This window comes from Pseudophryne corroboree, chromosome 1 (assembly GCF_028390025.1).
Source record: "Pseudophryne corroboree isolate aPseCor3 chromosome 1, aPseCor3.hap2, whole genome shotgun sequence".
In the NCBI taxonomy this organism is placed as follows: domain Eukaryota; kingdom Metazoa; phylum Chordata; class Amphibia; order Anura; family Myobatrachidae; genus Pseudophryne; species Pseudophryne corroboree.
The window spans coordinates 326,687,290-326,709,550 of NC_086444.1; positions in this window are offsets into that span (position 1 = coordinate 326,687,290).

Below are 22,261 nucleotides of genomic sequence, written 5' to 3' on the forward strand. Positions count from 1 at the left end.
ACTAGCTGTGAAGGCAGATGGCTACCTGCCATGTTAAGGGTCGCACCGGCTGCATGTGACGTCATGCAGCCTCCGCGACCAGCCCCAGCAACGGTCCGGACATGCCTACGTTGTTCGGACCACATCGCTTAAATGGAGTGTCGACGCCCACAAAATGCAGTGTCGATGCCTCGTTCCCATTCCCCTCCAGGTTTTAGGACCTTACACATACGTGTATCAGCATACGCACATGCGCAGATGACCAAACATCGCTTCATAGCGATTTTTGCACATCCGCGACAGGATCTGAATTAGGCCCATAGTTACTACAAATATTGTTATATCACTGTAACAGAAGAGGATACTATGCACTTTATCAAACATTTTAACATGCCCAGTTTTCATCGTTAAGATCATCCAATCTCGTAGGCTGTTAACGGAGTGAAAAATAATGAATACAAATGGAACTACAGTAGGTTTCCTTTTTGGTCTGCATTGTCCGTGGTATAAAATGTCTTCCCACATGCTGTGATCTCTGCCCACATGCATGAAACTATCAGACAACCAAGTTTCATTTTTCAGTGGAAAATCCATTTAGTTTCAATGCACTACATTTTCGTTTAGCAGTTAATTTATGTAGATATTTATTTCTATAATGCGCCACGTTAATGACATCATGTGTCATCTTCTATGAATGTCATAGTGTCATATAAATATCATTATCTAAGCAAATCAACTCCTTGTGAAGCAAATAAGCAGCTATTTCATTCTCTGCAGACAGAACATTTCGGTCTGTTGTTTTGGTCTGCACTGATCGTAAGCATCAACAGTTGCAACAGTATAAATGGTATTTTTGTTATACTGGAAATCGAATAATATATATATAAATTGACAAATAAGGTAATACTTGTATGTGTGAAGAATAAGAATTTATCAAGTTATTCTCAACAAAATATGGGCCTAATTCAGACCTGATCGCAACAGCAAACTTTTTCTTTCATGGGCAAAACCATGTTGCACTGCAGGGGGGCAGATATAACATGTGCAGAGAGAGTTAGATTTGGGTGGGGTGTGATCAAACTGAAATCTAAATTGCAGTGTAAAAATAAAGCAGCCAGTATTTACCCTGCACAGAAACAAAATAACCCACCCAAATCTAACTGTCTCTGCACATGTTACATATGCCCCACCTGCAGTGCAGCACGGTTTTGCCCATTAGAGAAAGATTTTGCTTTTGCGATCAGGTCTGAATTAGGCCCTAAGTTCAGTATTTTGAGGTTATCTTAACGGAATGCAGTTAAAATACTGGCTATCATGAGCTCTACAATCAGGAGACCGATGCCGGAATCTCGACAGCCAGTAAAAATGCTGCCGGATGGAATGCCGACCGCCGCAGGTTATTCACACTCGGTTGGTGGGTCCACGCCACCAACTGAGTGGGAATATAACCTGTGGCGAGTGAAGCGAGCCACCAGGTACGAAGCATAGCGAGAGGAGCAAGCCCGCGAGGGGATTCGCAGCTTTGCTGCCAGGATTCTGACAGCCGGGATGCCGCTGTAAGTATACTGACAGCCGGCATCCTGTCTGGTGGTAAAACATATGTATTCCATCCTGACTGCCTACAATAACCACTTTTTAAAATGAGAAAATACTGTTCCCTATTTATGAAAAAAAATAAAAAATTAGCAAAAATCTAATTTGAATTTGTTAATTGTCATATAAAAATGCCTCAAAACTTAAAGTTGAATTCAACCCAGATTATTAAAGTGGGGAACGTTTGAAAAAGCAGAAGTAGAGAATTATCATATTCTCAAGAGAATTATAATAGTCTCACTCATACTTGCCAACTCTCCCTACATGTCAGGGAGACTCCCTTTCATACTGGTGATCTCCCTGGCTCCCAGAAGAGTTTTACAATCTCCATAAAGCCAGTGCAGGTGGCTGGAACACAGGGATGGTGTCATCACACTCCCAACTCCATGGAGGATACACTGCGGAGAGGAATAAGGAGGATGGCTAAAGCAGATTGATGGCTACTATTAAAATGCTTTGTAGCTAATTTACAGTCGGATGCCAGCAGTTCACGCCCTCTTTAGCACCTCAATCATAAGTGTTGCTGTCACAATCTCCGTGCCAAATAGGCTGTAAAAAGGAATAAGTAGGATGTGAATAAGTATTAATGGAATAGGAAAACTCATCCATTCCTTACTGTAGCTAGCAAATGGTATGTGTATACAAAGATATAGGTATAAGGATTTTGTAGACTGCAGATGTTGTTGTACTAATTAGAAATTGGATCAGGATTATTTATATGAAATGCATTCTTTCTTGCATGAATCTCCTAGGGAATATTGGGGTCGATTCAGAACTGATCGCTAGGCTGCGTTTTCTCACAGCCTGCGATCAGATCAGAACTGCGCATGCATATGTGCCGCAATGCGCAGGTGCATCGGATGACTGCATCGGGCATCGGTGCATAGCGACGGGATGGTGCGAAAAAAGCAATCACAAGGTGATTGACATGGAGAGCGCATTTGTGGGTGGCAACTGACCGTTTTGTAGGCGTGTCCGGGAAAACGCAGGAGGACCTGGCGTTTTGAGGGAGGGTCTGACGTCAGCTCCGGCCCCGATCAACGCAATGGCTGAGTAAGTCCTGGCCAGTGCAGCAATTGCACAAACTGATGTTTGTGCAGGTCTCCAACAAAAGTGAACGCACACCTGCACAAAGGTAATACCCTCCTCCTGTAGCTGGCAACTACCTGATCGCAGGGATGCAAAAAATGCACCCTAGTGATCAGGTCTGAATTACCTCCATTATCTCAATTGAAAAGCTCAAATATGGGAAAATACAGAAAAACTAAATCATTACCAAATTTAGTATGAAAAATAGAAATACACATACATACTTAAAAAAGCATATCTGGTTACATCTTTGAACAGTCCACCAAGTTCAGTGGATATCTGGATACTACAGAAAGAAGTGGAAAGAGCGGGTCATTCCGAGTTGATCGCACGCAGCAACTTTTTGCTGCTCGTGCGATCAACTTGACGCCGCCTATGGGGGAGTGTATTTTAGCATAGCAGGGCTGCGATCGCTTGTGCAGCCCTGCTATGCTATAAAAGTTTAATGCAAAATAAGACCTGGGTCAGACCTACTTACTCGTGCGACGGATCCAGCGACGAAGGTCTCGGGATTGACGTCAGACATCCGCTCTCCAAACGCCTGGATCCGCCTGTGTTCACCTCGTCACGCCTGGAAAATGGTCAGTTGACGCCCCTAAATGCCTCCCACCTGTCAGTCTTCCTGCGATCGCTGCTGCTATCACTTTCTGCGCTGGCTGCGTCGCTGCCCGGCAATGACTGTCGCTGGGCAACGACGCGCGTGTGCATTTCGGGGACTGCGCAGCCGTAGTTCCGACCCATTCACACCGCAGCTAAGAACCGCTGTGTGCGAATGTGTCAGATTGACCCTCAGAGTTCAAAGGTAATCTGTAGCATCTAATTGAACAGCCCCTGTCCATTTAATCACTTCTGAACTCATTTAACCCTAACTCTTTTGATCACTTATGTACTACTGTACATCAGGAACATTACACACACACACACACACACACACACACACACACACACACACACACACACACACATGCAGGGGGAGATTAATCAAACTCTGGAGAGGGATAAAGTGCCAACAAATCAGCTTGCACAATCTGTAAACAAAGAAGACAGACGGAAGAGTCAGCCTTTGCAGGACCAGTAGAAAGAAAGTAATTGTGTGTTACTGTATGTCATATATCTTTCTACAGTATAGTATACAATGTCAATACATAACACTTGTGCTACACTGTCATCTAATAAGTACACTGAGGACTATAGATGTATGCTGTATGTGGTTGGTGGATGTTGCATCACACCAATACACTATTTATTCAGGAAGAGTCCTGGTGGCCGGTAATGTCAGGGGCAAACGCAGGATTTACTTGGGGGTTTCCGTATTTTAAATATATATGTAAAATATACATATGTAACAAGCGGTATTGGCGGCACTCAGGTAGTGAAAAGACTTTTCAGTACCTGAGTGCCGCTGACACCACTTGCTATATTTGGGATCCTGGCTGGCGGGCACCATCGGAAGGCACCGGGGCTGTTATTTACATATGGGAGTGCTGCCTCATGGACTGTTGTCTTGATATGCTGCAAAAACAGGTCACGTTACATGGTATCAGAAATTCGGCTATGATGGCTCAGGGTCTCCAACGCATAGAACCACTGGTGTTTGATGATGCCATGATGGGGTGGCACATTCATTGCTGAAGAACCACTCACACTGCATGAAATTACATTCCTTTGTTCATAGTTGTTGCAGAAAGGGACGGATTATACCTTGGGAGTGGGGGGGAATTAAGACGGGGGGGCCTGGAAGAAGAGGGGATATATATAAGTTTGTGCATACCTCCCAACATGGCCCATTCCAGGAGGGACACAAATGCTCTCCACCTGGACTTTCCTCTTGATATATATATATCACCCGTGTTGAACTATTTAATTGATAAGGCATTTCAACACGGTTGATTGCAATTATAAATTAAGAGGAAAGTCAAGGTAGAGAACATTTTATCCCTCCTGAAATAGGTCATGTTTGGATGTATGGATTGTGAATATTAACTTTATACCATTGGTGTATATTAGATTTAAACTAATAGTTTAATACTGCATGGGTACTGTTTATAGTGCCAACTAATTGAGAGATAACTGTTTTATAAAGTTTTCCTGTAGTGGAGCAAAGACAACTTAAACAACCTCAAAATACACATAGAAAAATAAAATATATAATGTATCTTGAAAAAATGCAATAGCAGCAACCTATGTACTACTTACACACTGGGACAGGACTCAGGAGGACACTCTGTGTATGTCTCTCTAGACCTGAGTGCTCTCATTAGATAACAGGTTACACATGGACCCAGACACCTAGGCAGGGAGGAGGAGTAACTGGGATCCCTGCTTCACTTACAGCTCTCTCCCCTTCTTATGTCTCCGCAGATCAGGAAGCTCCATTGGCATCTCCTGAAAACTGGTACTACTGTGTGTCTGCCTGTACTGCATACTGTCCTACTCATATTCTGGCTGCCAGGTTCTACTGCTGCACAAGAGAGAGAAAGCAAGTGATAACAGTGTACACCAGCCAGGGGGTTCCCTGACAAAGGGGGGCCAGAGTACAGTATGCCCTGTGCCTCCCCCTTGATCTGGCTATGGTTGCTGACATTTTCTATTGGAGGAAGAAGTAAAGAGAGAGAAGGAAGCTAATACGGTCCCCCCCAACCAGGCTGGGCATTCCCTGACATGGTTGCTGCTGCTTACAGTACTTGGGAGCAGCAATGCACTAATATAGTAATGTAGCAGGAGGAGTTTTATATAAGTTGATGCATCCTGCTTGCATTGGTGATCCATGCTACATCCTAGAACACAGCATCGGATGACCTGCAACACCATCTGGGGTCATGCAAGCTGGCCACCACAGCTCCGGCCAAGAGACTAGGAGACTAGGAAATATCTGAGGCCTTCCCCACCTCTCTCGGCCCCAAACAGTTTCAGATTGTCAGTCTCTTGACATCTGCATCCATAGTGCATCCAACAATGGGGGACCCGCCCGTACTGCACATGTGTCACGTGAATCAGATGCTTTGAGATCTGAATTAGTCCTATTGTGAGCCTGCTGGAAGAGAATCTTCCAGCAGTTGCCACTCTCAGAGGGACCTCTTGGCCCCTCCGCTTCCTAGTTCCCTTCCCCTAGTGCCTGCCATGCTGTCGATCTGAAATGTAATAGAAGTTGCCCTTACTTTGCCTCTGTACACCTGCCCGGCGGCTGCAAAGAGAAGCAGCCGCCGGGATAATGAAAGATTGCGATGGTCGAGATGTTCCAATCATTGATGTTCCTAGATTTCAGCCATCAATGTTTAACTGATGTTTCATTAAAATCGTATTAGAATAAAATAAAATAAAATTAGATATGTTTTAAATAGCTGTTCTTAATATAATACAATCATTAAAAAAAACGGACTATTTCTGAACGTCTTTTGGAAAAATGATTAGCCAGTTAAGTGGTTACAGTACCCTTACTTTTTGCATGTGTATTTATGAGCTTCTCAAAATAATTTAAACTTCTTTCCTCCTTACAGATGAATACAAATTACAGAATCTACATCCCATGGATGACTTATATAAAGACATAAAAACTAAAAATCTAGTGTAATACCAATGGATGTATTTTTTAAAAGGTTAATTGAAATACAAACTTTTTACAAGATAAAAATGCCATCCTGAACGTAGTGGGTCACATTATGCTATACTCTACTCCCAGTTGTTCACATTATGCCACAGCAGATAGATATACCTGTAATGGTCTATCACCCTGTCTCTGCATCTGTTCAACAAGTGGGTTGATCAGATCAGAATCAGAAATGATTAACATTGACAGTATACTCCAGATACAGCATGTACAGGGGATTCACCACTCTATTTATTTGGTGGAGGTGGATATTCAATATAATAGTGGCATCATAGTGGTACTTATGTGACAGGCCTAAACAAGGATGTAATGCCTGCTGCTGTGCAGGTGTCGTCACTCCACCCACCTGTGCAACGTCCGCCACAGACGATACCCAGAAGCGTCAGGGACTCCGCTCTCCGGACCACTCACCAGCGCGAACACCACCTCACCGCGGACGAAGAGGGATCTGGAAAGAAGGGATATACCGGTTGAGACGTGCGCCTCGACCTCCGTCTAGAGTACGGGGCACGTCAGGGGTAGCCGCGACCTTCACCGGCTGGGCGGAAGGTCATCACTGGCCAATAGGCCTCAGCTACCCAGTTCTCACACACTCGCACTCTCGCACGTTGTGTGGTGAGAGGGGGTCCTCACGTCCGCGAGCAAACCCCCGACCGGTATACAGGGGCGATGACAGACAGACAGGCACAGGATGATACTCACTTCCAACTTGCGGGTCACCTTGATTGTCGCACCTCTCCGCTCCTGTTGGGGCAAGAAGAGCAGCCTCCCTACCTGCAGGCTACACTACGGCTAACAACAATACAGCCAACTACGCCTGCCTAAACAAACTGCTTTAAACAACTGAGGCTACTGGTTTTATCCCAAACAAACAGAGACCGGACCAATTAAACACATTCACTACCCAGCAAGTCAGTGGAATGATTCCCCGGCCCAACAGATTAACCCTGTATAACCAATCCTACCTTCCGGATGCTGGTCACTGCCTTCCGTCCTTAACAGGGGACGGGACGGGGGTCCAGAGCAGGCGGCTACCACTCCAGACGATCGAGATCTCGCGACGTGTGGGACGGGAACGTTACTCCACACTTCCAATCCCCTGGATTATACACCGCGTAGAGCCGGTCGGCTCCTAACACCGGCTACGGATCCCTCGAAAGCTGCCGCACAGCCCACTTCCAGCCGATCCGGGCCGGTCTGCACAGAACTTTGTCCCGGGTCCCGTATAAGGCAGTAGGCCTGGGAGCCTGGGTAAGGGGCGCAGGCCGGAGGCCTGGGTGAGGGGCGCAGGCCGGAGGCCTGGGTGAGGGGCGCAGGCCGGAGGCCTGGAGGGGACTCAGGCCGGGGGCCTGGCAGAGGGCGCAGGCAGGAGGCCTGGAAGGGGGCTCAGGCAGGAGGCCTGGAAGGGGGCTCAGGCAGGAGGCCTGGAAGGGGGCTCAGGCAAGAGGCCTGGAGGAGGGCTCAGGCCGGAGGCCTGGAGGAGGGCTCAGGCCAGAGGCCTGGAGGAGGGTTCAGGCCAGAGGCCTTGAGGAGGGCTCAGGCCAGAGGCCTGGAGGAGGGCTCAGGCAGGAGGCCTGGAAGGGGGCTCAGGCCAGAGGCCTGGAGGAGGGCTCAGGCCAGAGGCCTGGAGGGGCTCAGGCAGAAGGCCTGCCTACCGTGGGCACAGACCAAGGGGGCCTGATTATACCTGCAGGCCTAGCGCCTGTCCCTGGTGGTCTAGTGTGGAGCTAGAGGTAGGTGGAGGTGGCCCAGGGCCGCCTACCTGTCTCGGAGGGAGAGGCTGCAGCGGGGAGCTTCGTTAGCTCTTTTGCTCTCCACGCGCTGCAGCACTCTCCGCCGGACTCCCGCCGCTGGTCGCCGTCTTCCGCCTTCCTCTTCTTCTCCACTGACGTCTTCTTCCGCTCTGCTGACGTCTTCCTCCGCTCTGCCGCCGCTGCCGCCGCCGGACCCGCTATCTTCCGCTGGAGCTCTTCTTGCTTTGCCGTCCGCCGCTCGACTGCCTGTTCCCGCTCCGCAGCGTCTCTTATATGACGCTGGGAGCGGGCGGAGCTATGACGCGGCGAGCTCCGATTGGCTCGCCGCGGTGGGCCCTGATAGGCCCGCCGCGGCGAGCTCTGATTGGCGGCCGAGGCGCAAGCCCTGATTGGCTCGCACTCGGCGCGCCGTTCAAAATCAGGCATCGCGATTGGAGGGGCTTGAATCCTTTCGGATGCAAGCCCCTCCAGGCTAGGGCCTACCCGCCGCGACGCGCGGCCGGAGGGAGCAATCCCCTCCACATTTCCCCCCCCCTTTGTCCTTTGTGGTCCCCACAAAGCAAGAGTCCGACCAGACAAAGTTTGGATCCGCGTAGCGAGGGCCCGGGACGCCCCTATTTGGACGCTGAGAACGTCTTGGCAAGGGGGAGGTAACTACATCGGCTGGGGGCTGAGTCTCCGATGCCTCCTCCGGCTGATTCTCCTCGTCCGGCAGCCACCATTCCTCATCCGGCAGGGGGGCAGGAGCTCCAACTCCCTGCCCCTCCACAGGGGCCTCGGCTTCACTAACCGGACTCAGGAAAGGACAAGGTCGCAGTTTACTCCGATGTAACGTGCGCAGGCGTCCCGTTCCATCAGTAGATTCCATTTGATATACCGGACCACCCGGGGCCAAGCGACGGCGAACAAGGTACGGGGTAACCTCCCACCGTTCAGACAGTTTCCCCCCCGGGCGGACCTCTCGCACCAACACTCGCTGGCCCACGGCCAGCGGGCCAGGTTTGTGGGACCCCACAGGTGGATGTTGGTGGTCCGCGATAAGCCGTCTAGCCAACTCGTGGGCCGTCTTCAGCCGCAGGCGGTGTTCCTCGACCCATTCGACGGGGGCTAGGGGCGTTTCTTCTTCAGTCCCGAATAGCTGTAAGTCGTGTGCCTCCCGCCCAGGTCGACCGAACAACAACAAAAAAGGGGAAAATCCAGTGGTGTGATGCACTCTGTTGTTATAGGTCCAAACCAGTTCCTGTACATGTTCAGGCCATCGCTGCTTCTCAGCTCGTTCCAACACGCGGAGCATCTGCAGCAGAGTCCGGTTAAATCTCTCGCAGGCTCCATTTCCCTGCGGGTGGTAAGGCGTCGTGCGGGACTTTTGAACGCCATAAAGCTGGCAGAGGCGTTCCATCAGCTGCCCCTGGAAACAGGCCCCTTGATCCGAATGAATCCGCTCGGGACAACCGTACTGCCGAATGAAATGTTCGATGATCGCTCGTGTTGCTGACTCCGCAGTTTGGTTTCGGGTGGGGACCACTACCGTGAATTTAGTGAAGTGGTCAGTCATTACCAGGGCATACTGGTGTCCACTTACTGACTCCCCGATCAACACGTAGTCGATCATCAGCATCTCCAGCGGCCGACTGGTCCGGATCGTCTGGATGGGCACATGCTGTTCCTGTGGCTTAACTACCGCACACCTCCTGCACTCGCGACATACCTGGTCCACGACCGCTTGCAGCCGGGGGGCGAAATATTGGCGTCTCAACCAATGGTATGTTTTATAGGGTCCCAAATGGGCCCCCTGCTCGTGCGCCTCTTCCACCACTGACCGCACCCGGGCTTCTGGCACGACCACCTGCTCAACAGTACGCATTTCCTGTTCCAAGTAGCATCGTCTCCGTAGGGTACCAGCGCAGACCCGCAATTGGTCCCAATGACGCACCACCTTCCTACAGAACCCGGTCAGCCCATCCTGCTCCCGTCGAGATGGCATATGACCCCTCTGTATCCACTGTCGAATGAGGTCCAAACCTTCGTCGGCCTGCTGTTCCTGTGCCCAGTCCGTCTCCGTGTACCTAAGTAAGGCAGTCTGGGCGTTCTGTCGACACAACTCTCCGCCCACGGGCTGCCGCACACGAGTGAGATCCGGCATTTCTTCTCCGCAGTCATCTTCTTCCCCACCAGGCTCGGGGGTTTCCACTGGAAAGCGAGACAGGGCATCCGCGTTGGTATTACTCTTCCCCGATCGATAGCGAATCTTGTAGGAGAACTTGGCCAACCTGGCCACCCACCGTTGCTCCAAGGCACCTAACTTGGCGGTCTCCAGGTACGCCAAGGGGTTGTTATCCGTAAAAATATCCACGTGAGCGGCGGTCAAGTACTCCGCAAATTTCTCGGTCACGGCCCACACCACTGCCAGCAATTCCAACTTGAAGGAACTGTAGTTGTCTGGGTTCCTCTCGGTCTCTCGCAGGCTACGACTGCCGTAAGCAATCACCCGCTCCTGCCCATCCTGAACCTGAGCCAAGACCGCGCCCAACCCCTGCAGACTTCCATCCGTGTATAGAACGAAGGGCTTCTCAAAATCTGCGTACCCCAACACCGGAGCTTCCGTGAGACTTTCCTTCAGTCGGTCAAAGGCCAGGTTCTGCGCTTCTCCCCAGGTCTCCAGGGCAGCTTTCTTTGTGGTCGCAATCCCTCGAAGCAAGGCATGTAGGGGTTCCGCGATCCGGGCGAAATCTTTGATGAAGCGTCGGTAATACCCCACCAAACCCAGGAATGCCCGCAATTCCGTGACAGTGGTAGGCACCTTCCATTCCTGGACGGCCGCCACCTTGCTGGGGGTTGGGTACACTCCATCGCGAGACACCACATGCCCGAGGTACTCCAAACTGGATTTCAACAGATGGCACTTCTGGGGCTTGAGCTTCAGGCCGTACTCCTCCAACCGCTGGAGAACCATGTCGAGTCGAGCAAAGTGCTCCTCCAAGGTCGCGGCGAACACGATGATGTCGTCCAAGTAAATCAGCAAGGCCTCAAAATTCAAGTCTCCCAAACACCCCTCCATCATCCGCTGGAATGTGGCGGGCGCATTGTTCAACCCAAACGGCATGCGACAAAATTCGAACAACCCCATGGGAGTAACGAATGCGGTCTTCTCCCTATTCTGGGGGGCTACCGGTACTTGCCAGTACCCACTGGCCAGGTCTAGGGTCGAAAAGAATTTTGCATTGCCCAGTGCAGCTAGGGACTCCTCGATCCTAGGGAGAGGGTAAGCGTCCCGGACGGTGCAACTATTCAACTTCCGGTAGTCCACACAGAAACGGATAGTCCCGTCCTTCTTCCGGACTAAGACTATGGGTGCAGCCCATGGACTTTTGCTCTCCTGGATCACGTGGTTGTCCAGCATCTGACGCAACATGTTCTTTACTTCTTGGTACAAACGGGGCGGTATCGGCCGATACCGCTCCCGAACAGGGGGGGCGTCTCCGGTGTGGATCTCATGCTGCAGGTCCTCCGTGTACCCGAAATCCTCCTCATGCCGGGAGAACACCTTCTGCCGATTCCAGAGCATCTGGTCCAGCTTGGCTACGTCCCCGGCCGCGCACTCTTCCAGCGACACGTCCATCTGTGTTCGGATAATCGTACCGTTCCACTCAGGGCAGGCTCCCTCCTGCTCCTCCACTCGAACAGACAATGCCCATGCCTCGGAAGCCTCCGGCTGCAGGGAGAGTTTTCGCATCCCCTGAATGCTATCCTCGTGAATCGCCACCACCTGAGCAATGACTGTCCCAGCCGGGACTCGGCAAAGCTGATCGGTGAGATTCCAAAGGCGGACGGAGACCTTCCCCCCGGTCACCACCAACACGGTACGTGCCACCATCACCCCAGACCCTACCCCCAGCACATCAGTGGGCTCTACCATCACCTCCATGCAATTTAGGCTCTGATGAGTTCGTACCTCTAGAGGGATCAGGACCTCTTGGCGAGGTGGCAACTCCAGGCGCTGGTGGTGACCAACCTTCAAAAGACCCAGGTGCTCATCGATAGCCCCTAGGGCCCTGGTCCCCCGTCGTCCCACCTGTTGGAGAGCCTGCTGAACAGGACGCCGGACTCCCAGATTCTTCCAATATCGTGGTCCATTTTCCCGGAACAAGAGCTGGTCGAGATGTCGGAGTACGTTCATCCCGAGGATCACCGGGCCATGGCTCAGCCCCGGGCTGCTGACTACCAGCAGCCCCTTCCTACCCAGCTCTTGGCCACAAACTACCATTTCCATCCACACCACCCCCACCATGGGGATGGGTAGGTTATTAGCCGCCGTGAGGGTAATGAAGCTCTCGGACACCTCACTTTTGAGATGAGCGTAGTGCTCAAGGAAACAGGCCTCGGAAATGGTGGATACTTGAGAGCCGGTATCCAACAGGCAGGACTGATCTTTCCCACCAAGGCGGCTGACTACTACGGGACACTCTCCTACCAATTCAGCCTGTTCGTTAATGGCTGACTTCCCCTCATCACTCCCCCCCGCGGGTGGTCCCGTTACCGCGAGGGAGGTCAGTTTAACTGTGCCTCCGGGATTGCTTCGGTACAGGTTCGTGCAATATGCCCGTACCGATGGCAGTGGTAACAACGAGGGCCCCGGCCCTCTCCCGGACGGCTATCGGGTCCCGTTCTTCATCCACGGGGCCGTCTGGCGTCCCGCTCACGGGACAGGGACTCCGTGCCCCGCTGGTCACGCCGGTACACCTCATCCCTCAGCTGGGAGACCTCTTCCCTCATCTCCTTGGTCACCCGGAGGAAGACCTCTTTCAGGTCTTGCACACAGGTCTCTAATGGGTTGGTCTCCCTGCTAGCCACTGGCGCGGAGACCGGTTGCACCCATTGGGGAAATACAGCGTGTGGTCCGTAATTGGCATTGCGGTCCCTGGCTACGGCGTCGATTTCCACCTGATGGAAGGTCAGGGTATCATCCTGGGATATCTTATCCAGCATCACCTGCCTCAGGGGCACATTCCTGAGTCCCATGACGAACTGATCCCGCAATATCTGACTAGTGTTGGTGAGTGCCCCAAACCCATCGGGATCTTTCCGACGTACTTCTCCCATCATCTCCTGGAGTGCGTTGGCATACTGGGGTATGGACTCGTCCTCCCTCTGGAACCGGCCAAACAGACGCTGCTGGAGGGTCCCCGCCGAGGAGGTGTCCCCGTAGATATCCCCCAGGATAGTGTAGATCTCCTCCAGTTCCTCGCGTTCATCGTCGGGTCGTAAAAGAATCGTCCGACGAGCCTCGCCTTCCAGAGAATTCAGGGCGAGGGGCACCTGCAGGTCGTCGGGCACCCGATAGATGAGGAACGTCGCCTCTAGTCGGGCCTTCCAGTCCTCTCAGGTCATATTACGACCGTCGTAACGGGGAAGGTGGGCGAGGGCTGGTCCGACGTTGAGTCAACGCGATGACCTTCGTCGCTCGTCGTCCATTCCCCTCTGAACCACATCAGTGGAGCTGGCGGTCGAGCCTCTCCGAGTGAGTCGTTTCGGCGCATCTCCCCACGGCTTCTCAGCTGTGGGTAGTGACTGATCTCCGTCCATCCTGCCGACTACGCCAAATGTGACAGGCCTAAACGAGGATGTAATGCCTGCTGCTGTGCAGGTGTCGTCACTCCGCCCACCTGTGCAACGTCCGCCACAGACGATACCCAGAAGCGTCAGGGACTCCGCTCTCCGGACCACTCACCAGCGCGAACACCACCTCACCGCGGACGAAGAGGGATCTGGAAAGAAGGGATATACCGGTTGAGACGTGCGCCTCGACCTCCGTCTAGAGTACGGGGCACGTCAGGGGTAGCCGCGACCTTCACCGGCTGGGCGGAAGGTCATCACTGGCCAATAGGCCTCAGCTACCCAGTTCTCACACACTCGCACTCTCGCACGTTGTGTGGTGAGAGGGGGTCCTCACGTCCGCGAGCAAACCCCCGACCGGTATACAGGGGCGATGACAGACAGACAGGCACAGGATGATACTCACTTCCAACTTGCGGGTCACCTTGATTGTCGCACCTCTCCGCTCCTGTTGGGGCAAGTAGAGCAGCCTCCCTACCTGCAGGCTACACTACGGCTAACAACAATACAGCCAACTACGCCTGCCTAAACAAACTGCTTTAAACAACTGAGGCTACTGGTTCTATCCCAAACAAACAGAGACCGGACCAATTAAACACATTCACTACCCAGCAAGTCAGTGGAATGATTCCCCGGCCCAACAGATTAACCCTGTATAACCAATCCTACCTTCCGGATGCTGGTCACGGCCTTCCGTCCTTAACAGGGGACGGGACGGGGGTCCAGAGCAGGCGGCTACCACTCCAGACGATCGAGATCTCGCGACGTGTGGGACGGGAACGTTACTCCACACTTCCAATCCCCTGGATTATACACCGCGTAGAGCCGGTCGGCTCCTAACACCGGCCACGGATCCCTCGAAAGCTGCCGCACAGCCCACTTCCAGCCGATCCGGGCCGGTCGGCACAGAACTTTGTCCCGGGTCCCGTATAAGACAGTAGGCCTGGGAGCCTGGGTGAGGGGCGCAGGCCGGAGGCCTGGGTGAGGGGCGCAGGCCGGAGGCCTGGAGGGGACTCAGGCACGGGGCCTGGCAGAGGGCGCAGGCAGGAGGCCTGGAAGGGGGCTCAGGCAGGAGGCCTGGAAGGGGGCTCAGGCAGGAGGCCTGGAAGGGGGCTCAGGCAGGAGGCCTAGAGGAGGGCTCAGGCCGGAGGCCTGGAGGAGGGCTCAGGCCAGAGGCCTGGAGGAGGGCTCAGGCCAGAGGCCTGGAGGGGCTCAGGAAGAAGGCCTGCCTACCGTGGGCACAGACCGAGGGGGCCTGATTATACCTGCAGGCCTGGAGGAGGGCTCAGGCCAGAGGCCTGGAGGAGGGCTCAGGCAGGAGGCCTGGAAGGGGGCTCAGGCCAGAGGCCTGGAGGAGGGCTCAGGCCAGAGGCCTGGAGGAGGGCTCAGGCCAGAGGCCTGGAGGAGGGCTCAGGCCAGAGGCCTGGAGGGGCTCAGGAAGAAGGCCTGCCTACCGTGGGCACAGACCGAGGGGGCCTGATTATACCTGCAGGCCTAGCGCCTGTCCCTGGTGGTCTAGTGTGGAGCTAGAGGTAGGTGGAGGTGGCCCAGGGCCGCCTACCTGTCTCGGAGGGAGAGGCTGCAGCGGGGAGCTTCGTTAGCTCTTTTGCTCTCCACGCGCTGCAGCACTCTCCGCCGGACTCCCGCCGCTGGTCGCCGTCTTCCGCCTTCCTCTTCTTCTCCACTGACGTCTTCTTCCGCTCTGCTGACGTCTTCCTCCGCTCTGCCGCCGCTGCCGGACCCGCTATCTTCCGCTGGAGCTCTTCTTGCTTCGCCATCCGCCGCTCGACTGCCTGTTCCCGCTCCGCAGCGTCTCTTATATGACGCTGGGAGCGGGCGGAGCTATGACGCGGCGAGCTCTGATTGGCTCACCGCGGTGGGCCCTGATAGGCCCGCCGCGGCGAGCTCTGATTGGCGGCCGAGGCGCAAGCCCTGATTGGCTCGCGCTCGGCGCGCCGTTCAAAATCCGGCATCGCGATTGGAGGGGCTTGAATCCTTTCGGATGCAAGCCCCTCCAGGCTAGGGCCTACCCGCCGCGACGCGCGGCCGGAGGGAGCAATCCCCTCCACACTTATATAGTTAGGTGGGGTGGGTTTGAAGTTAGTGGACTTAGGGCCTAATTCAAGGTTGATTGCAAAAGCAAAATCTTCCTCTAATGGGCAAAACCATGTGCAGTGCAGGTGGGGCAGATATAACACGTGCAGAGAGAGTTAAGGTCCATACACAATGGGTGATTTTGAGCTCAAAGTTGCTCAGTTTTGGCATTTTGAGCTACTTTGAGTTAAAATTCGGCCAGTGTGTATGGGCGGGCGATGAGCGCTGATGCGCGCTCCCGCATCATCGCTGGCCGCTGCCATCCATCGGGCTGTTCGAACAGCCGAGTGAAGCACTTTCCACAGTCTCCTACTGTGGAAAGTGCTTCGCCTCCCCCCTCCCCTCCCTGTGAACATCGCTGGGCACAGGGAAAATAGCTCAGTGTGTATGCACTGAGATATTTTCCTACCAGTGATGTTCATGAACATCACTGTGCATACATGCTGAGCAAAAACGCACCTTTAGATTTGGGTGGGGTGTGTTGAAACTGAAATCCAAATTACAGTATAAAAATAAAACAGCCAGTATTTACCCTGCACAGAAGCAAAATAACCCACCCAAATCTAACTGCTCTGCTCGTCATATCTACACCAAGACCCCCCTCCCCCTGCAGTGCATGTGGTTTTGCCCATTAGACGAAGATTTTGCCTTTGCAATCAACCTTGAATTAGGCCCTTAATACTGGACTAGGAATTGCCATCTGCCATCAATGATTCCTTATCAAGTGTCAAGAGGGACTTCCAGGTACCAGAGATCAGAGGCGACTGCTGACATTAAAGTTATGTAAGTGACCTGTTGCTGCAGACACAAACACAGTCGCCCCCCACCCCACCCCCACTGAGTTTGCAGCTACGGGTAGTCATAATGCTTAATCAGCCCCTGGACACACACAGAGAGACATACACACAAAGGACAAAGATGTAAAACACAAATCATATAAAACAAAAACTTAAGGTGTGTACATACGGTGAGATATTGACTATGCCTGATTTTGACTATGCGATTTCCCTTGAACTTCCCCAGAGCCCAGAAGCACCAATTTTGACTATCTGTACTTTTGATTCTGACTATGGCCCTCATTCCGAGTTGTTCGCTCGGAGATTTTCATCGCATCGCAGTGAGAATGTTCGCACTGCGACTGCGCCAAGTAACTTTACTATGAAGAAAGTAAGTTTACTCACGGCTTTTTCATCGCTCCGACGTTCGCATTGTGATTGACAGGAAATGGGTGTTACTGGGCGGATGCACGGCGTTTTAGGGGCGTGTGGCTGGAAACGCTACCGTTTCCGGAGAAAACGCAGGAGTGGCCGGGGAAACGGTGGGTGTGCCTGGGCGAACGCTGGGTGTGTTTATGACGTCAGCCAGGACCGAAAAGCACTGAACTGATCGCACAGGCAGAGTAAGTCTGAAGCTACTCAAAAACTGCTAACTCGTTTGTAATCGCAATATTGCGCATACATCGGTCGCACATTTAAGAAGCTAAGATTCACTCCCAGTAGGCGGCGGCTTAGCGTGTGTAACTCTGCTACATTCGCCTTGCGAGCGATCAACTCGGAATGAGGGCCTATGTACGATTTTGACTAAGTGCCAATTTTGACTAGAGATGTGCGGCTGGCACTTTTTGTGTTTTGGTTCTAATTACACTTTCGTGTTTTGGTTTTGGCTTGATTTTGCCAAAACCACCCTTTCGTGTTTTGGTTTTCGATCTGGATGATTTTTTAAAAATCAAAACAACAGATAAAATCACAGAATTTGGGGGTAATTTTGCTCCTACTGTATTATTAACCTCAATAACAATCATTTCCACTCATTTCCAGTTTATTCTGAACACCTCACACCTCACAATATTGTTTTTAGGCCTAAAAGTTGCACCGAGGTGGCTGTATGACCAAGCTAAGTGACACTAGTGTGCGGCTCAAACACCCGGCCCATCTAGAAGTGGCACTGCAGTGGCAGACAGGATGGCAGATTTAAAAACTAGGCCCCAAACAGCACAAAATGCAAAGAAGAAAAAAAGGTGCACTGAGGTTGCTGTATGACTAAGCTAAGCGACACAACCACCTGGCCCATCTAGTAGTGTCACGCAGTGGCTGAATGTCGAGAGTGGGACGCAATTGTTTGGTCCACTGACAGCATCTCCAGCACGCCCCTCATTTTTAAAAAATTCTGCAATTGGTGGACTTATACGGCAGTACTCCAGGACAAATACAGAAGTACCCCTGGACTCATACAGTAGTGTCAGACAGGATGGCACTTTTCAAAAACTAGGCCTCAAAGAGCACCTCATGCAAAGATATTGAAAAGGTGCAATGAGGTAGCTGTATGACTAAGTGACACAAACAATTCCCACTGGAATTATACGTCCAAATCACTGGAATTAAATGGCAAAATCACTGGAATTCTACGTCAAAATCACTGGAATTATACGTCCAAATCACTGCTATTAAATGGCAGTACCACTAGAAATATACGGAAGTGTCAGACAGGATGGCACTTTAAAAAAATAGTCCCCAAACAGCACATGATGATAAGAAGAAAAAAGAGGTGCAAGATGGAATTGTCCTTGGGCCCTCCCACTCACCCTTATGTTGTATAAACAGGACATGCACACTTTAACAAACCAATCATTTCAGCGGCAGGGTCTGCCACACAACTTTGGTTGAAATGAGTGGTTTGTTTGGGCCCCCACCAAAAAAAGAAGCACTCAATCTGTCCTTGAACAAACTGGCTCTACATAGGCAAGATTTCGACCTCATCCTCATCGTCCGATTCCTCACCCCTTTCACTGTGTGCATCCTCCTCCTCACAGAGTATTCATTCGTCCCCACTGGAATCCACCATCACAGGTCCCTGTAATTTCTGGAGGCAATTGCTGGTAAAGGTCTTCCCGGAGAAATTTATAATTAATTTTGATGAACATCATCTTCTCCACATTTTCTGGAAGTAACCTCCTACGCCGATTGCTGACAAGGATACCGGCTGCACTAAACACTCTTTCGGAGTACACACTGGAGGGGGGGGGGGGCAACTTAGGACTGTCTGACATGCCTACGTGGATGCTATCACTCATATAATCCTCCACCATTCTTTCAATGGTGACATAATCATATGCAGTGACAGTAGACATGTCAGTAATCGTTGGCAGGTCCTTCAGTCCGAAACAGATGTCAGCATTCGCTCCTGACTGCCCTGCATCACTGCCAGCGGGTGGGCTAGGAAATCTTATCATTTTCCTTGCAGCCCCAGTAGTGGGAGAAATTGAAGGTGGAGCTGTTGACGGGTCACGTTCCGCTTGAGTTGACAATTTACTCACCAGCAGGTCTTTGCACCTCTGCAGACATGTGTCTACCGGAAATAGAGATACAATGTAGGCTTTAAACCTAGGATCGAGCACGGTGGCCAAAATGTAGTGCTCTGATTTCAACAGATTGAACACCCTTGAATCTAGAGATGAGCGGGTTCGGTTCCTCGGAATCCGAACCCGCCCGAACTTCAGTTTTTTTTACACGGGTCCGAGCGACTCGGATCTTCCCGCCTTGCTCGGTTAACCCGAGCGCGCCCGAACGTCATCATCACGCTGTCGGATTCTCGCGAGGCTCGGATTCTATCGCGAGACTCGGATTCTATATAAGGAGCCGCGCGTCGCCGCCATTTTCACACGTGCATTGAGATTCATAGGGAGAGGACGTGGCTGGCGTCCTCTCCGTTTATAGAGATTCGAGAAGAGAGTGAGACAGAGAGAGACACAGTAGTAATTTTGGGGAGCATTAGGAGGAGTACTACTACTACTAGTACTTGCTGAAGTGATAGAGATAGTGTGACTGTATTATCTGACTTGTGGGGGAGACACTGACAGTGGGGAGCAGTTAGAGTCTGAGAGCAGGACTCAGGACTCAGGAGTACATATAACGTACAGTGCACACTTTTGCTGCCAGAGTGCCACACTGCCATTGTTTGTGACCACACTGACCACCAGTATAATATATATTGTGATTGTCTGCTTAGGACTCAGGAGTACTACTTGCAAGTTGCTGATAGTGTGACCAGTGACCTGACCACCAGTTTAATAATCACCACCAGTTTATGAGTTTAATATATATATATATATATATATAATTGTATATAATATATATATATAATATTGTATACCACCTAGCACCTACCCGTGTTTTTTTTTTTTTCTTTCTTCTTTATACATACTACTATAGTAGCTTACTGTAGCAGTCTGCGGTGCTGCTGAGCTGACAGTGTCCAGCAGGTCCGTCATCAGTCATTACATAATAAATATATATACCTGTCCGGCTGCAGTACTAGTGATATTATATAATTATATATATATATATATATATATATATATATTGATTTCATCTCATTATCATTCAGTCTATATTATCAGCAGACACAGTACGTTAGTCCACGGCTGTAGCTACCTCTGTGTCGGCACTCGGCAGTCCATCCATAATTGTATACCACCTACCCGTGGTTTTTTTTTTTTCTTTCTTCTTTATACATACTACTATAGTAGCTTACTGTAGCAGTCTGCGGTGCTGCTGAGCTGACAGTGTCCAGCAGGTCCGTCATCAGTCATTACATAATAAATATATATACCTGTCCGGCTGCAGTACTAGTGATATTATATATACATATATATTGATGTCATCTCATTATCATCCAGTCTATATTATCAGCAGACACAGTACGTTAGTCCACGGCTGTAGCTACCTCTGTGTCGGCACTCGGCAGTCCATCCATAATTGTATACCACCTACCCGTGGTTTTTTTTTTCTTTCTTCTTTATACATACTACTATAGTAGCTTACTGTAGCAGTCTGCGGTGCTGCTGAGCTGACAGTGTCCAGCAGGTCCGTCATCAGTCATTACATAATAAATATATATACCTGTCCGGCTGCAGTACTAGTGATATTATATATACATATATATTGATTTCATCTCATTATCATCCAGTCTATATTAGCAGCAGACACAGTACGGTAGTCCACGGCTGTAGCTACCTCTGTGTCGGCACTCGGCAGTCCATCCATAAGTATACTAGTATCCATCCATCTCCATTGTTTACCTGAGGTGCCTTTTAGTTGTGCCTATTAAAATATGGAGAACAAAAATGTTGAGGTTACAAAATTAGGGAAAGATCAAGATCCACTTCCACCTCGTGCTGAAGCTGCTGCCACTAGTCATTGCCGAGACGATGAAATGCCAGCAACGTCGTCTGCCAAGGCCGATGCCCAATGTCATAGTACAGAGCATGTAAAATCCAAAACACCAAATATCAGTAAAAAAAGGACTCCAAAACCTAAAATAAAATTGTCGGAGGAGAAGCGTAAACTTGCCAATATGCCATTTACCACACGGAGTGGCAAGGAACGGCTGAGGCCCTGGCCTATGTTCATGGCTAGTGGTTCAGCTTCACATGAGGATGGAAGCACTCAGCCTCTCGCTAGAAAAATGAAAAGACTCAAGATGGCAAAAGCAGTAGCACTGCAAAGAACTGTGCGTTCTTCGAAATCCCAAATCCACAAGGAGAGTCCGACTCCAATTGTGTCGGTTGCGATGCCTGACCTTCCCAACACTGGACGTGAAGAGCATGCGCCTTCCACCATTTGCACGCCCCCTGCAAGTGCTGGAAGGAGCACCCGCAGTCCAGTTCCTGATAGTCAGATTGAAGATGTCAGTGTTGAAGTACACCAGGATGAGGAGGATATGGGTGTTGCTGGCACTGGGGAGGAAATTGACCAGGAGGATTCTGATGGTGAGGTGGTTTGTTTAAGTCAGGCACCCGGGGAGACACCTGTTGTCCGTGGGAGGAATATGGCCATTGACATGCCTGGTGAAAATACCAAAAAAATCAGCTCTTCGGTGTGGAAGTATTTCAACAGAAATGCGGACAACAGGTGTCAAGCCGTGTGTTGCCTTTGTCAAGCTGTAATAAGTAGGGGTAAGGACGTTAACCACCTCGGAACATCCTCCCTTATACGTCACCTGCAGCGCATTCATAATAAGTCAGTGACAAGTTCAAAAACTTTGGGTGACAGCGGAAGCAGTCCACTGACCAGTAAATCCCTTCCTCTTGTAACCAAGCTCACGCAAACCACCCCACCAACTCCCTCAGTGTCAATTTCCTCCTTCCCCAGGAATGCCAATAGTCCTGCAGGCCATGTCACTGGTAATTCTGACGAGTCCTCTCCTGCCTGGGATTCCTCCGATGCATCCTTGAGTGTAATGCCTACTGCTGCTGGCGCTGCTGTTGTTGCTGCTGGGAGTCGATCTTCATCCCAGAGGGGAAGTCGTAAGCCCACTTGTACTACTTCCACTAAGCAATTGACTGTCCAACAGTCCTTTGCGAGGAAGATGAAATATCACAGCAGTCATCCTGCTGCAAAGCGGATAACTGAGGCCTTGACAACTATGTTGGTGTTAGACGTGCGTCCGGTATCCGCCGTTAGTTCACAGGGAACTAGACAATTTCTTGAGGTAGTGTGCCCCCGTTACCAAATACCATCTAGGTTCCACTTCT